The 15403-nt window shown below is 36.1% G+C and overlaps 1 protein-coding gene across 1 annotated transcript in view; it reads left to right on the top strand.

Moving 5' to 3' along the window:
• Positions 1 to 15403, top strand: part of LOC114111667 (uncharacterized) — a 46014-nt gene that overhangs the window by 3857 nt on the left and 26754 nt on the right. The window lies entirely within an intron of this gene.

Genomic DNA, 15403 nt, shown 5'->3' with positions numbered 1-15403 from the left:
AAAGAATTTAAATTGGAAAAGAGAAAAGTGATGTGTGTAACAGCAGATGAAGCTAAGATTGAGACCACTTTTTTTGTGAAGTGATCTCAGTCTTAACCTTGAGGAATGAAGGAAGAGTGAGATCAATTTTCCTCTAATGAAAGTGAGTATTGGAGTGGGAAAATAGTTTAAGAAGTTGTTCAGTTGCCCAGTCATGTCTGACTCTGTGACTGCATGGACTGCAGCCCTCTAGGCCTGCCTGTCCCTCACCATCTCCGTAAGTTTGCCCAAGTTCATGTCCATTGCATCAGTAATGCCATCTAGCCATCTCAACCTCTGACTCCCTCTTGCCATTCTGTCCTCAGTCTTTCCCAGCATCAGGGACTTCTCCAGTGAGTCAGCTGTTCACATCAGATGACCAAAATACTGGAGTTTCAGCTTCAGCATCAGTCCTTCCAATGAGTATTCAGGGTTCATTTCCCTTAAGATTGACTGGTTTGATCCCCTTGCTGTCTAGGGGACTCTCAGGAGTCTTCTTCAGCACCACAGTTCAAAGGCATCAGTTCTTTGGCGTTCTGCCTTCTTTACAATCCAGCTCTCACAACTGTATGTGACCACTGGGAAAACCATAGCCTTGACTATAGGGACCTTTGTCGGCAGAATAATGTCTCTGCTTCTCAACACACTCTCTAGGTTTGTCATCACTTTCCTGCCAAGAAGCAAACGTCTTCTGATTTCATGGCTGCAGTCACCATCCACAGTGATTTTGGAGCCCATGAAGAGGAAATCTGTCACTACTTCCACCTTTTCTCCCTTTATTTGCCATGAAGAAATGGGGCTGGATGCCATGATCTTTTAATATGTAGTTTTAAGCTGGCTCTTTCACTCTTCTCCGTCACCTCTTAAGTTCCTCTTTGCTGCTGCCTTTAGAGTGATATGATCCACATACTTGAGGTTGTAGATGTTTCTCCTGCCTATCTTGATTCCAGCTTATAACTCCTCCAGCCCGGCATTTCTCATGTATAGATTAAACAGGGTGACAGCAGACAGCCCTGTCATACTCCTTTCTCAGTCTTGAACTAGTTCCATACATGTTACTCCTTTCTCAGTCTTGAACTAGTTCCATACATGTTCTAACTATTGCTTCTCGGCCCTCATCCGGTTTTCTCAGGAGACAGGTAAGATGGTCTGGTATTAAGATGGTATTCCCATGTCTTTAAGAGCTTTCCACAGTTTATTATGGTCCACACAGTCAAAGGCTTTAGCGTAGTTGATGAAACAGAGGTAGATGTTTATCTGAAATTCCCTAGCTTTCTCTATGATCCAGCAAATGTTGGCAATTTGATCTCTGGTTCCTCTTCCTTTTCTAAATCCAGCTTGGACACCTGGAAGTTCTTGGTTCACATAATGCTGAAACTTAGCATGCAAGATTTTAAGCATAGACCTTACTGTGTGGGAGATGAGTGCAATTGTCCAATGGTTAGCACATTCTTCAGAACTACTCTTCTTGGGTACTGGGATAAGGATTGACCCATCCCAATTTAAGAAGGAAAAGTTCTAATTATTGCTCTATAAGTATTCATACCTGCTAGGTGCCTTGAATGTGTTAAAAATGAGAAATTTACAAATGTTACAGGCATTGAGGGGCAGATTGACAAGACAACAGCTGGGAGATGTCTCAGTTCAGTTCAGTTCAGTCACTCAGTCGTGTCCGACTCTTTGCAACCCCATGAACCGCAGCACGCCAGGCCTCCCTGTCCATCACCAACTACCGGAGTCCACCCAAACCCACGTCCATCGAGTCAGTGATGCCATCCAACCATCTCATCCTCTGTCGTCCCCTTCTCCTCCTGTCCTCAATCTTTCCTAGCATCAGGGTCTTTTCACATGAGTCAGCTCTTTGCATCAGGTGGCCAAAGTATTGGAGTTTCAGCTTCAGCATCAGTCCTTCCAATGAACACCCAGGACTGATCTCCTTTAGGATGGACTGATTGGATCTCCTTGCAGTCCAAGGGAGTCTTCTCCAACACCACAGTTCAAAAGCATCAATTCTTCGGTGCTCAGCTTTCTTTATAGTCCAACTCCATACATGACTACTGGGAAAACCATAGCTTTGACTAGACAGTCCTTTGTCAGCAAAGTTGACCAGAATGATTATTAACACAGAATTAGGAGAGAGAGAATATTGAGCCCAATTCTGTGATCAAAACTTTAAGAATGGAACTATTCAAGAGGGCAGAGTGCCTACTTCACTTGCTCTCTGCACAAAAATTGAGTAACAGTGAGTTCAGGGCTTTCTTCTACCCCCTTTATTATAGTCCAAATTAACCTCCTCTCTAGGGCTGTGATTATGGTGGAGGAATAACATGCTGAAAGCAACAGAATGAGAGGAGTAGAGTGTGCTTATTTTGCCTATGTGACAAAAAAAGTGCAAATACTTTAAAATAGAGGGAAGAAATAGAGTAAGACAAATTTTGATTTTGGAAAATTCAGAAACTAAAGTTTTGTTTTTTAATAGAATTGAAATGGAGTTTTTTTCCTCCAACAATCTAGCTAGACAATGCCCTCACCCACAAGCTTTACTAGGTATAGATAAATACACTCACCAAAAAGCATCTCTTTCAATTACTAGTTAACTTCATTAGTGCCTCTGTATCTCACTTTCCTCATCTATAAAATGGGAATGTTGATAACACCATTCTTGTAGATTTTCTTTTTAATTAAATGAAGCAGAGCATGTAAAACACCGAGGACATTTCTCAGTAGAGCTAAGTAACATACTTATTTTTTAAAATAATATTGAAATCGAGTTTTTTTTGCCCCAACAATCTAGATAGACAAACCCCTTTCCCACAAGTTTCCTAGGTATAGATAAATACTCTCACAAAAAAAACATCTTTTCACTTACTTGTAAATTCATTAATGCCTCTGCACCTCAGTTTCCTCATCTATAAAATGGGCACATTGACAGCACTTTCCTTGTGGAGTTTCAATTTAATTAAATGAAGCAGAGCATGTAAAACACCCAGGAAAATCACTTAGTAGATCTAAGTAACATACTTAAGTTTTTTTTTAATAGATAGAATTGAAATCAAGTCCCCTCCCCCAATAATCTGGATAGACAATGCCCTTTCCCCAAAAGTTTACTGTTGATAAATACGCTAACCAAAAAAACTTTCATTTACTAGTGACTTCATTAAGTCTCTGTGCCTCAGTTTCCTCATCTATAAAATGGGAATATTGACAACACCTTCCTCATAGATTTTCTTTTTAATTAAATGAAGCCTAACATGTAAAACAGCCACCATTGCTTAGGAGATCTAACTAACATACATAATATTGTTTTTTTTTTTAAGAGGGTTAAAATCTTTATTTTTTTCTCCACAGCCTTGTAGATTTTATTTTACCTGACTGATTTTTATTTTTAATTAAATGAAACAGAGCATGTAAAATACCTAGGACATGCTTAGTAGAGTTAAGTAACATACTTAATTTTTTAAATAGAGTTGAAATTGAGTTTTTCCCCCAAAATCTAATAGATAGTGCCCTTACCAACAAAGTTTATTAAGTATAGATAAATATGCTCACCAATACATCATCTTTCACTTACTAATATCTTTCCTAATGCCTCTGTGCCTCAGTTTCCTCATATATAAAATGGGAATGTTGATAACACCTTACTCATAGATTTTTTGATTAAATGAAGAAGAACGTGTAAAACAACCAAGACATTGCTTAGAAGATCTAAGCAACATATTTAATTTTTTTAATAGAATTGAAATTGTTTTTTTTTCCCCAACAGTCTAGCCAGACAATGCCCTTTCCCCCAAAGTTTACTAAATAGATAAATACACTCACTCAGAAGCATGTATTTCCCTAACTAGTAATGCCATTAATGTCTCTCTGTCTCAGTTTCCTCATCTATAAAATGGGAATGTTGATAACACCTTCCTTGTACATTTTATTTGGAATTAAATGAAGCAGAGCATGTAAAACACTGAGGACATGCTTAGTAGAGGTAAGTAACATACTTAATTTTGTGTTTTTTTTAATAGAATTGAAATCAAGTTTTTTCCCCCAAAACATTCTAGATAGACGATGCCCTTTCCCACAAAGGTTACCAAGTATAGATAAATACGGTTAGCAAAAGCATCTCTTTCACTTACCAGCAACTTCATTAATGCCTGAGTTTCCTGAAGTATAAATGGGAATATTGATAACAATTTCCTCATAGATTTTGTTTTCAATTAAATGAAGCAGACCCTGTAAGACACCGAGGACATTGTTTAGTAGTCTAAGTAACATACTTAGTTTTGTTTTTTCTTTTTAATAGAGATAACTGAAATTGATTTTTCCCCTGCAACATTCTAGATAGACAGTGCACCTTCCACAAAGTTTCCTGGGTGTAGATAAATATGCTCTCAAAAAAAAGGATTTCTTTCACTCACTGCTGCTGCTGCTAAGTCGCTTCAGTTATGTCCAACTCTATGCGACCCCATAGATGGCAGCCCACCAGGCTCCCCCATCCCTGGGATTCTCCAGGCAAGAACACTGGAGTGGGTTGCCATTTGTTTCTCCAGTGCATGAAAGTGAAAAGTGAAAGTGAAGTCGCTCAGTCGTGTTCCGACTCTTGGCGACCCCATGGACTGCAGCCTTCCAAGGTCCTCCGTCCGTGGGATTTTCCAGGCAAGAGTACTGGAGTGGGGTGCCATTGCCTTCTCTGCTTTCACTCACTAGTAATTTCACTGATGCCTCTGGACCTCAGTTTTCTCATCTATAAAATGGGAATGTTGATAACTTATTCCTCGTAGATTTTATTTTTGATTAAATGAAGAAGAGCGTGTAAAATACCCAGGACATTGCTTAGTAGATCTAAGTAACATACTTAATTTTGTTTTTTAATAGAGTTGAAATCTAGGTTTATTGCCTCACAATCTAGTCAAAGCCCACTCTCCTGAATTTTGCAAAGTGTCAATAAATACTTCACCAAAACGTATCTGTTTCACTCACTAATAACTTCATTAATGCCTCTAGCCTGTTTCCCCATCTGTAAAATGAGAATGTTGCTAACACCTTCCTTGTAGATTTTATTTTTAGTTAAATGAACCAGAGCATGTAAAACACCCAGGACATTGCTTAGTAGATCTAAGTAACATACTTAATTTTGTTTACGTTTTTAATAGATGGAATTGAAAACGAGTATTTTTCCCCAATAGTATGGATAGTCTTTTCCCAAAAAGTTTACTAACTATAGATAAATATGCTCACCAAAAAGCATCTCTTTCACTTACTAGTAACTTCATTAATACCTCTGTGCTTCAGTGTCCTCATGTATAAAATGGGAGTGTTGATAACACCTTCCTTGTAGATTTTTTAAAGTAAATTAAGCAGAGCATGGCAAACGCCCAGGAGATTGATTTGTAGATCTCAGTAGTATACTTAATTCTAGTTTTTTTTTAATAGATTGGAAATTGAGTTTTTTTCCTGACAATCTAGACAGACTTTGACCTTTCCACAAACTTTACTTAGTATACATAAAAATCGCTGACCAAAAAGAATCTCTTTCACTTATTATTAACTTTTTAATCCCTCTGTGCCTCGGGTTCCTCATCTATAAAATGGGAATGTTGATAACACATTCCTCGTAGATTTTGGTTTTAATTAGATGGAGTTAATCACATAAAACACCAAAGATATTGCATAGTAGATCTAAGTAACATAAGAGTAACTTAATAAGTAACATAATAGGTAACTTAGGTATTTTTTAAAGATAGAATTGAAATTGAGTTTTTTGCCAACAATCTAGATAGCCAGTGACCTTTTGTGAAAATTTTACTAAATGTCCATAAATACGTTCACCAAATACCATCTCTTCCACTTACTAGTTAAATCGTTAATGCCCCTTTGCCTCAGTTTCCTCATCTATAAATTGGGAATGTTGATAACACCTTCCGTGTAGTTTTTCTTTTTAATTAAATGCAGGCAAGCAGGTGAAACAAGACGGACTTTGCTTAATTTTGTTTTTTTTTCCTAATAGATAGAGTTGACATTGAGTTTTTTTCACCAACAATCTAGAGACAGTGCCGTTTCTGCATATTTTACTATGTGTCCATAAATAAACTCACGATAAAGCATCTCTTTCATTTACTAGTAACTTCATTAATGCCTCTGTGCCTCAGTTTACTCATCTATAAAATGGGAGTGTTGATAACACCTTTCTCTTTGATTTTTTTTTAATTAAATGAAGCAGAGCATATGACACATCCAGGATGTTACTTAGTAGATCTAAGAAAAATACTTAATTTCGTTTTTTTGTAAGAGAGAGTTGAAATTGAGTTTTTTCTCCAACAATCTAGATAGACAATGCCATTTTCCAAAGTTTATTGAGTGTAGATAAATACACTCTCAAAGAAATTATCCATTTCACTTGTTGTAACTTCATTACTGCCTCTGTGCCTCAGTTTCCTCATCTGTAAAATGGGAATGCTGATAACATCTTTGTTGTAGATTTTCTTTTTAATTTAATGAAGCAGAGCATATAAAACACCCAGGGTATTTCTTAGCAGATCTAAGTAGCATAGTTAATTTTTTTAAATAGAATTGAAGTAGAGTAATTTTCCCCCCAAAATCTAGATAGACAATGCCCTTTCACACAACGTTTACTAAGTATAGATAAATATGCTCACCAAAATAATTTCTTTCAATTACTAGTAAATTTAATAAAGCCTCTGTACCTCAGTTTCCTTATCTATAAAGTGGGAATGTTGATAACACCTTCCTCGTAGATTTTCTTTTTGATTAAATGAAGAGCATGTAGCTTAGTAGATCTAAGTAACATACTTAATTTTTTGTTTTAATAGAGAGAAACGAGTTTTTTCCCTCATCAATCTAGACAGACCTACCTTTTCATAGTTAAATACGCTCACTAAAAGCAAGCACTCTTGCATTCTCCTGTTTGACCATTTCCAATTTGCAGACTTTTATTTTTTGGGGCTCCAAAATCACTGCAGGTGGTGACTGCAGCCATGAAATTAAAAGACGCTTACTCCTTGGCAGGAAAGTTATGACCAACCTAGACAGCATATTATAAAGCAGAGACATTACTTTGCCAACAAAGGTCCATCTAGACAAGGCTATGGTTTTTCCTGTAGTCATGTATGGATGTGAGAGTTGGACTATAAGGAAAGCCGAGTGCCGAAGAATTGATGCTTTTGAACTGTGGTGTTGGAGAAGACTCTTGAGAGTCCATGGGGTCCCAAAGAGTCAGCCATGACTGAGCTAGTGAACTGAACATACTTCATTTTTGTTAATAGATAGAATTGAAAATGAGTTCCCCCCCCCCAACAATTTGGATAGAGAATACCCTTTCCCACTAAGTTTACTAAGTATAGATAAATAGGCTCACAAAAAAGCATCTCTTCAAATTGTAGTAACTTCATTAATGCCTCTGTGCCTCACTTTCCTCATCTATAAAATGGGAATATTGATAATACCTTCCTGGTAGAGTTTCTTTTTAAGTAAGTAAAGCAGAGCATGTAAATACCCAGGACATTGATTAGTAGAACCAAGCAAGATACTAATTTTGCTTTTTTTTAAATAGAGAGTATAGAGGTAAATTTTCCCCCCCAACAGTCTAGATAGATAATGCTTTCCCCACAGTGTTTACTTGTATATATGAATTTGCTGACCAAAATGTTTCTCTTTCACTTACTTGTGACTTCATTCATGCATCTGTGCCTCAGTGTCTACATGTATAAAATGGGAATGTTGATATACACCTTCCTTGTAGTATGTTTCAAACTAAATTAAGCAGAGCATGCAAAACACCCAGGACATTGCTTCATAGATCTAAGTAACATACTTAATTCAGTTTTGTTTTTAATTGACAGGTTGGAAATCGAGTTTTTTTTTTCCCAACAATGTAGATAGACAATGCCCTTTCCACAAGCTTTACTAAGTATACATAAATTCTCTGACCAAAAAGAATCTCTTTCACTTATGATTACCTTTTTAACCCCTCTGTGCCTCAGTTTTTTAATCTATAAAATGGGAATGTTGATAACACCTTCCTAGTTGAATTTTTTTTTAATTAAATGAACCAGAGCATGTACTAGGACATTTCTTAGTAGATCTAAGTAACATATTTAATTTTTTTAATAGATAGCACTGAAATAGAAAATCCTGTAAAAAATTATCCTTCAATTGATGAACTAAAAAAAAAAAAACAGGAAACAGAGTTAAGTCAGTGTGCACAGCAAGGCTTAAAATGGCAAGGGGGCTTAGTGTGTTTGCAGTATAGTAAAGAAGCCAGCTTAGGCTGAAGGGAACAAAGAAATAGTAGATAAAATCAGAGGGTTAGCTAGGACCTAAAAAAAATGAATTGAAAGCAGGTTATTTTCCCCAACAGTCTAGATAGAAAATGCTCTTTCCAACGAAGTTTTCTAAGTATAGATAAATACGCTCACCAAAAAGCATCTTGTTCACTTGCTATTAACTTCATTAATGCCTCTGTGCCTCAGTTTCCTCATCTTTAAAATGGGAATGTTGAAAACTCCTTACTCGTAGATTTTTTTTTTCATTTAAATGAAGCAGAGCATGTAGAATACCCAGGATATTGCTTCTTAGATCTAACTAACATACTTAATTTTGTTTATAAACAGAGAGAATTGAAACCATGATTTATTTTGCTCACAATATAGACAGTCAAAGCCCCTTCCCACAAATTTTACCAAGTATTGATAAATACTTAGTAAATACTTAGGAACCAGAGATCAAATTGCCAACATGCGCTGGATCATCATAAAAGCAAGAGAGTTCCAGAAAAACATCTATTTCTGCTTTATTGACTGTGCCAAAGCCTTTGACTGTGTGGGTCACAATAAACTGTGGAAAATTCTGAAAGAGACAGGAATACCAGATCACCTGACCTGCCTCTTGAGAAATCTGTATGCAGGTCAGGAAGTAACAGAACTGGACATGGAACAACAGACTGGTTCCAAAAAGGAAAAGGAGTACGTCAAGGCTGTATATTGTTACCCTGCTTATTTAACTTATATGCAGAGTACATCATGAGAAATGCTGGGCTGGAGGAAGCACAAGCTGGAATCAATATTGCTGGGAGAAATATCAATAACCTGAGATATGCAGATGACACCACCCTTATGGCAGACAGTGAAGAAGGACTAAAGAGCCTCTTGATGAAAGTGAAAGAGGAGAGTGAAAATGCTGGCTTAAAGCTCAACATTCGGAAAACAAAGATTATGGCATCTGGTCCCATCACTTCATGGCAAATAGATGGGGAAACAGTGGAAACAGTGGCAGACTTTCTTTTTCTGGGGGTCCAAAATCACTGCAGATGATGACTGCAGCCATGTAATAAAAAGCTTACTCCTTGGAAGAAAAGTTATGACCAACCTAGACAGCATATTAAAAAGCAGAGACATTACTTTGTCAACAAAGATCCGTCTAGTCAAGACTATGGTTTTTCCAGTAGTCATGTTTGGATGTGAGAGTTGGACTATAAAGAAAGCTGAGCATTGAAGAATTGATGCTTTTGAACTGTGGTGTTGGAGAAGACTCTTGAGAGTCCCTTGGATCTCAAGGAGATCCAACCAGTCCATCCTAAGGGAAATCAGTCCTGAATGTTCATTGGAAGGACTGATGTTGAAGCTGACATCCCAATACTTTGGCCACCTAATGTGAAGAGCTGACTCACTTGAAAAAACCCTGATGCTGGGAAAGATTGAAGGCAGGAAGAGAAAGGGACAGCAGAGGATGAGATGGTTGGATGGCATCACCGACTCAGTGGACATGAGTTTGAGTAAACTCCGGGAGTTGGTGATGGACAGGGAAGCCTGGTGTGCTTCAGTCCATGGGGTCGCAAAGAGTCAGACAGGACTGAGCCACTGAACTGAACTAAACTGAACTGATTGATAAAAACGCTCACCAAAAAGCATCTCTTTCCCTTAGTAGTAACTTCATTAAGGCCTCTAGCCTCAGTTTTCCCGTCTATAAAACGGGAATGTTGACACCTTCCTAGTTGATTTTTTTTTCTTGATTAAATGAAGCAGAGCATGTAAAAACCCAGGACATTGCTTAGTAGGTCTAAATAAATATTTATATTTTCAAATAGATAGATATGAAAGCAGGTTTGCTGCTGCTGCTGCTAAGTCGCTTCAGTCGTGTCCGACTCTGTGCGACCCCATAGACGGCAGCCCACCAAGCTCCCCCGTCCCTGGGATTCTCCAGGCAAGAACACTGGAGTGGGTTGCCATTTCCTTCTCCAATGCAGGAAAGTGAAAAGGGAAAGTGAAGTCACTGAGTCGTATCCGACTCTTAGCGACCCCATGGACTGCAGCCTACCAGGCTCCTCCATCCATGGGATTTTCCAGGCAAGAGTACTGGAGTGGGAGGCCATTGCCTTCTCCAGAAGGCAGGTTTATTCCCCCAAAAATCTAGATAGAAAATGGCCTTTCCCACAAAGTTTTCTACGTATAGACAAATAGTGTCTACAAAAAGCATCTCTTTCACTTGCTATTAACTCATTAATGCCCCTGTGCCTCAGTTTCCTCATCTTTAAATTGGGAATGTTGATAACACCTTCCTCGTTTATTTTCTGTTCGATTAACTAAAGCAGAGCATGTAAAACACCCAGGATATTGTTTATGGGATCTAAGTAACATACTTAATTTTGTTTTTTTTTTTAAAGAGTGAATTGAAATTAAGTTTTATATCTCCCTCAATCTAGATAGTTAATTCCCTTTACCACAGATTTACAAAGTTTCAATAAATATGGTCACTTAAAAGCTTCTCATTCACTTTGGTAACTTCATTAATGCCTCTGTGCCTCAGTTTCCTCATCTATGAAATAGGAATGTTGATAGCACGTTCCTTGTCAGTATTTATTTAATTAAATGAAGCAAAGCATGTGAAACATCCAGGGTATTGCTTCATAAATCTAAGTAACATACTGAATTTTTTTTCATATAGAATTGAAATCAAGTGTATTTACCCAACAGTCTAGATTGACAGTGCTCTTTCCTACAAAGTTTACTAAGTATAGATAAATACACTCACCAAGAAGCATCTCTGGCAGTTACTAGGAAATCATTAATGCCTCTGTGCAGTTTCCTTGTCTATAAAATGGAAATGTTGATAACACATTCTTTATAGATTAAAAAAAAATTAAATGTAGCATAGCATCCAACCAGTCCATCCTAAAGGAAATCAGTGCTGAATATTCATTGGAAGGACTGATTCTGAAGTTGAAACTCCGATACTTTGGCACCTGATGTGAAGAAATGCCTCTTTGGAAAAGACCCTGATGCCGGGAAAGATTGAAGGCAGGAGGAGAAGGGGACCATAGAGGATGAGATGGTTGGGTAGTATCACCGACTCAGTGGGACATGAATTAGAGCAAGTTCCAGGAGTTGGTGATGGACAGGGAGGCCTGGCGTGCTGCAGTCCATGGGGTCACAAAGAATTGGACACGACTGGGCATTTGAACTGAACTGAGCATGTAAAATACCCAGGGCATTGCTTACTAGATCTAAATGAATTGCTTTTTCTTTTTATTAGATAAAATTGAAATCGAGTGTTTTTCCCCAGCAATCTAAATGAACAATGGTTTTTCCTACAAAGTTTACTAAGTATAGATAAATATGCTCACCAAGAAGCATGTCTGTCACTTACTAGTGAATTCACTAATGCCTCTGTGCCTCAGTTTCCTCATCTCTAAAATGGGAATGTTGATAACACCTTCAAGTAGATATATGTATTTTTAAATTAAATGAAGCAGAGCATGTAAAACACTCAGGGTAAGCTTAGTAGATATAAGTAACATACTTAGTTTTGATTTTTTTTATAATATAGACCTGAAATCGAGTAGTTTTCCCCAACAAACTAGACACACAATGCCCTTTCCCACAAAGTTTACTAAGTATAAATATGTTCACCAAAAAGCATCTCTTTCAGTTACTAGTAATTTCATTAATGCCCCTGTGCTTAGTTTCCTCATCCATAAATGAGAACATAGATTTTCTTTTAAATTAAATGAAGATGAGCATATAAAACACCTGGACATTGCTTAGATCTAGGTAACATACATACTTTTTTTGTACAAAGAATTGAAAGCAAGTTCCCCCCAATAATCTAGATAGATAGTGCCCTTTCCCACAAAATTTACTGAGTATAGACAAATACACTGTCCAAAAAGCATCTTTCAGTATCTTGTAACTTTAATAATGTCTCTGTGCCTCAGTTTCCTCATTTATAAAATAGGAATGTTAATCAAATCTTCCTCATAGATTTTCTTTTTAATTAAATGAAGCAGAGCATGTATACACCAAGAACATTGCTTAGTAGATATAGTAACATATTTAATTTTTTTTAGTAGAATTGAAGTCAAGATTTCCACCCCCAACAATCTAGATAGACAAGGCCCTTTCCTGCAAAGTCTAGTTGAATATGCTCACCAAGAAGCATCTCTGTCAGTTACTACTAAGTTCACTACTCCCTCTGTGCCTCAGTATTCTCATCTATATAATGGGAATGTTGATAACACCTTCCTAGCAGATTTTTAAAAATTAAAACAGAGCATGTAAAACACTGGTCAAAGTAACATACTTAATTTTGATTTCTTTTAATATAGACCTGAAATTGAGTGTTTTTCTGAAAAAAACTAAATACAGAATGCCCTCTCCCATAAATTTTACTAAGTATAAATAAATATGCTCACCAAAAACACCTCTTACACTAACCAGTAACTTTATTAATGCCTCTGTGCCTCAGTTTCCTCATCTATTACTGTGAATTTCATTTTAATTGAATGAAGCAGAGCTCGTAAACCACAGTCCATTGCTTAGTAGATTTAACAAACATACTTAATTTTTCTTTTATAAGAGAGAGTTGAAATGATGTTCTTTCCCTGAACAATCTATATAGACACTGCCCTTTCCCAGAAAGTTTATTAAATAAAGATAACTACGCTCAGCAAAAAGCACCTCTTGCACTAACTAGTAACTTCATTAACAACTCTGTACCTCATTTTCCTCTTCTATAAAATGGGAATGTTGATAACACCTTCCTCATAGATTTTCTTTTTAATTAAATGAAGTAGAACATGTAAAACACCCAGAACATTTTTTAAATAGAATTGAAATAGAGTTGTTTTTCCCCATTAATCTAGATAGACAGTGCCATTTCCCACAAAGTTTACTAGGTATCCATGTATATGCTCACCAAAACGCATCTCTTTCAGTTACTAGTAACTTCATTAAGGCCTCTGTGCCTCAGTATCATCATCTATAAAATGGGAATCTTGATAACACCTTCCCCATAGATTTTCTTTTTAATTAAATGAAGCAAAGCACGTAAAACACCCAGAACATTGCTTAGTAGATCTAACTAACATACTTATTTTGTTTTTTTTTAAACAGAATTGAAATCAAGATTTATTTTGCTCACAATCTAGATAGTTAACACCCTTTCCCAAGAATTTTACCAAGTATTGATAAATACGCTCAACAAAAAGCATCTCTTTCAGATACTAGATTCAAGGCTTAGTTTCCCCATCTATAAAATGGGAATGTTGATAACACCTTTTTTATAGGTGTTCTTTTTAATTAAATGAAGTATTGCAGGTAAAACACCCAGGACATGTTTAGTAGATCTAAGTGACATACTTAATTTTGTTTTTGTTTTTAATAAAGAGAATTGAAATCCAGTTTTATATCACCTGCAATCTAGATAGTTAATACCCTTTACCACAAAATATACGAAGTTCAGATAAATACACTCACCGAAAGCTTCTCATTTCCTTTGATAACTTCATTAATGCCTCTGTGCCTCAGTTTCCTCATCTATGAAATGGGAATGTTGATACTATCTTCCTTGTCGATATTTTATTTTATGAACCAGAGCATGTAAAACACAAACACACAGGACATTGTTTCATAGATCTAAGTAACCATACTGAATTTTGATTTTTTTAAAATATATAATTGAAATCAAGTATATTTACCCAACAATCTAGATAGACAATGCTCTTTCCTGCAAAGTTTACTAAGTACAGACAAGTACGCTCACCAAGAACCATGTCTGTCATTTACTAATAAATTCATTAATGCGTCTGTTCCTCAGTTTCCTCAAGTATAAAATGGGAATGTTGACAGCTTCCTCGTAGATTTTTTAAAGTAAATTAAACAGAGCATGGAAAGCACCCAGGACATGCTTCATAGATCTAATTAACATACTTAATTTTTTTTTTAATAGATGGATTGGAAATTGACTATTTTCCCACTGACAATCTAGATAGACAATGCCCTTTCCACAGAGTTTAAAATGTGTACATAAATTTGCTGACCAAAAAGAATCTCTTTCACTTATTAACTTTTTAATCCCTCTGTGCCTCAGTTTCCTCATATATAAAATGGGAATATTGTTAACACCTTCCTTGTATATACTTTTTAATTAAATGGACCCAATCATGTGAAACACTAAGGACATTGAATAGTATATCTAAGTAACATACTTAATTTTTTTATATTGAATTGAAATTGAGTTTCTTTCGCAAACAATCTAGATAGTCAATAACCTTTTGTGAAAATTTTACTAAATGTCCATAAATATGTTCATCAAATAGCGTCTCTTTCACTTATTAGTAAATTCATTAATGCTCCTTTGCCTCAAATTCCTCATTTATAATTTGGGAATGTTGATAACACCCTCCTAGTTGATTTTTTAATTAAATGAAACAGCATGTAAAACACTGAGATTATTGTTTAGTAGATCTAAGTAACATACTTAATTTTGGGTTTTTTTAAATAAAGGGAATTCAAATTGAGTTTTATATAGCCCACAATCTAGACAGTTACTGCCCTTTACCACAAAGTTTCCAAAGTTCTGATAAATACACTCATCAAAAGCATCTCATTCACTTTGGTAACTTCATTAATGCCTCTGTGCCTCAGTTTCCTCATCTATGAAATGGGAATTTTGATATACCTTCCTTGTCTATTTTTATTTAACTGAACAGAGCATGTAAAACACATAGGACATTGCTTAGTAGATCTAAATAGCGTACTTAATTTTATTTTTTTTAGTATGGAATTGAAATCGAGTAACTTTCCCCAGAAATCTAGATACACAATGCCATTTCCCACAAAGCTTAATAAATATAGATAAAAAACGTTCACCAAAAAGCATCTCTTTCACTTACGGGTAACTTCATTAATGCCTCAGTACCTCAATTTCTTCATCTATAAGTTGGGAATTGTTGATAACAGCTTCTTGTAGATTTTCTATATAATTAATTAAAGCAGAACGTATTAAAGACCCAGGACATTGCTTGTTAGAACTAAGGAACAGACTTAATTTTGTTTTTTTCAAGAGAGAGAATACAAGTCAGTTTTTTTCCCCAACAATC

The sequence above is a fragment of the Ovis aries genome, chromosome X, assembly GCF_016772045.2.
Source record: "Ovis aries strain OAR_USU_Benz2616 breed Rambouillet chromosome X, ARS-UI_Ramb_v3.0, whole genome shotgun sequence".
Lineage (NCBI taxonomy): Eukaryota > Metazoa > Chordata > Mammalia > Artiodactyla > Bovidae > Ovis > Ovis aries.
Note: the sequence above shows the minus strand (reverse complement) of the source record. Positions and strands in the feature narration are given on the sequence as shown.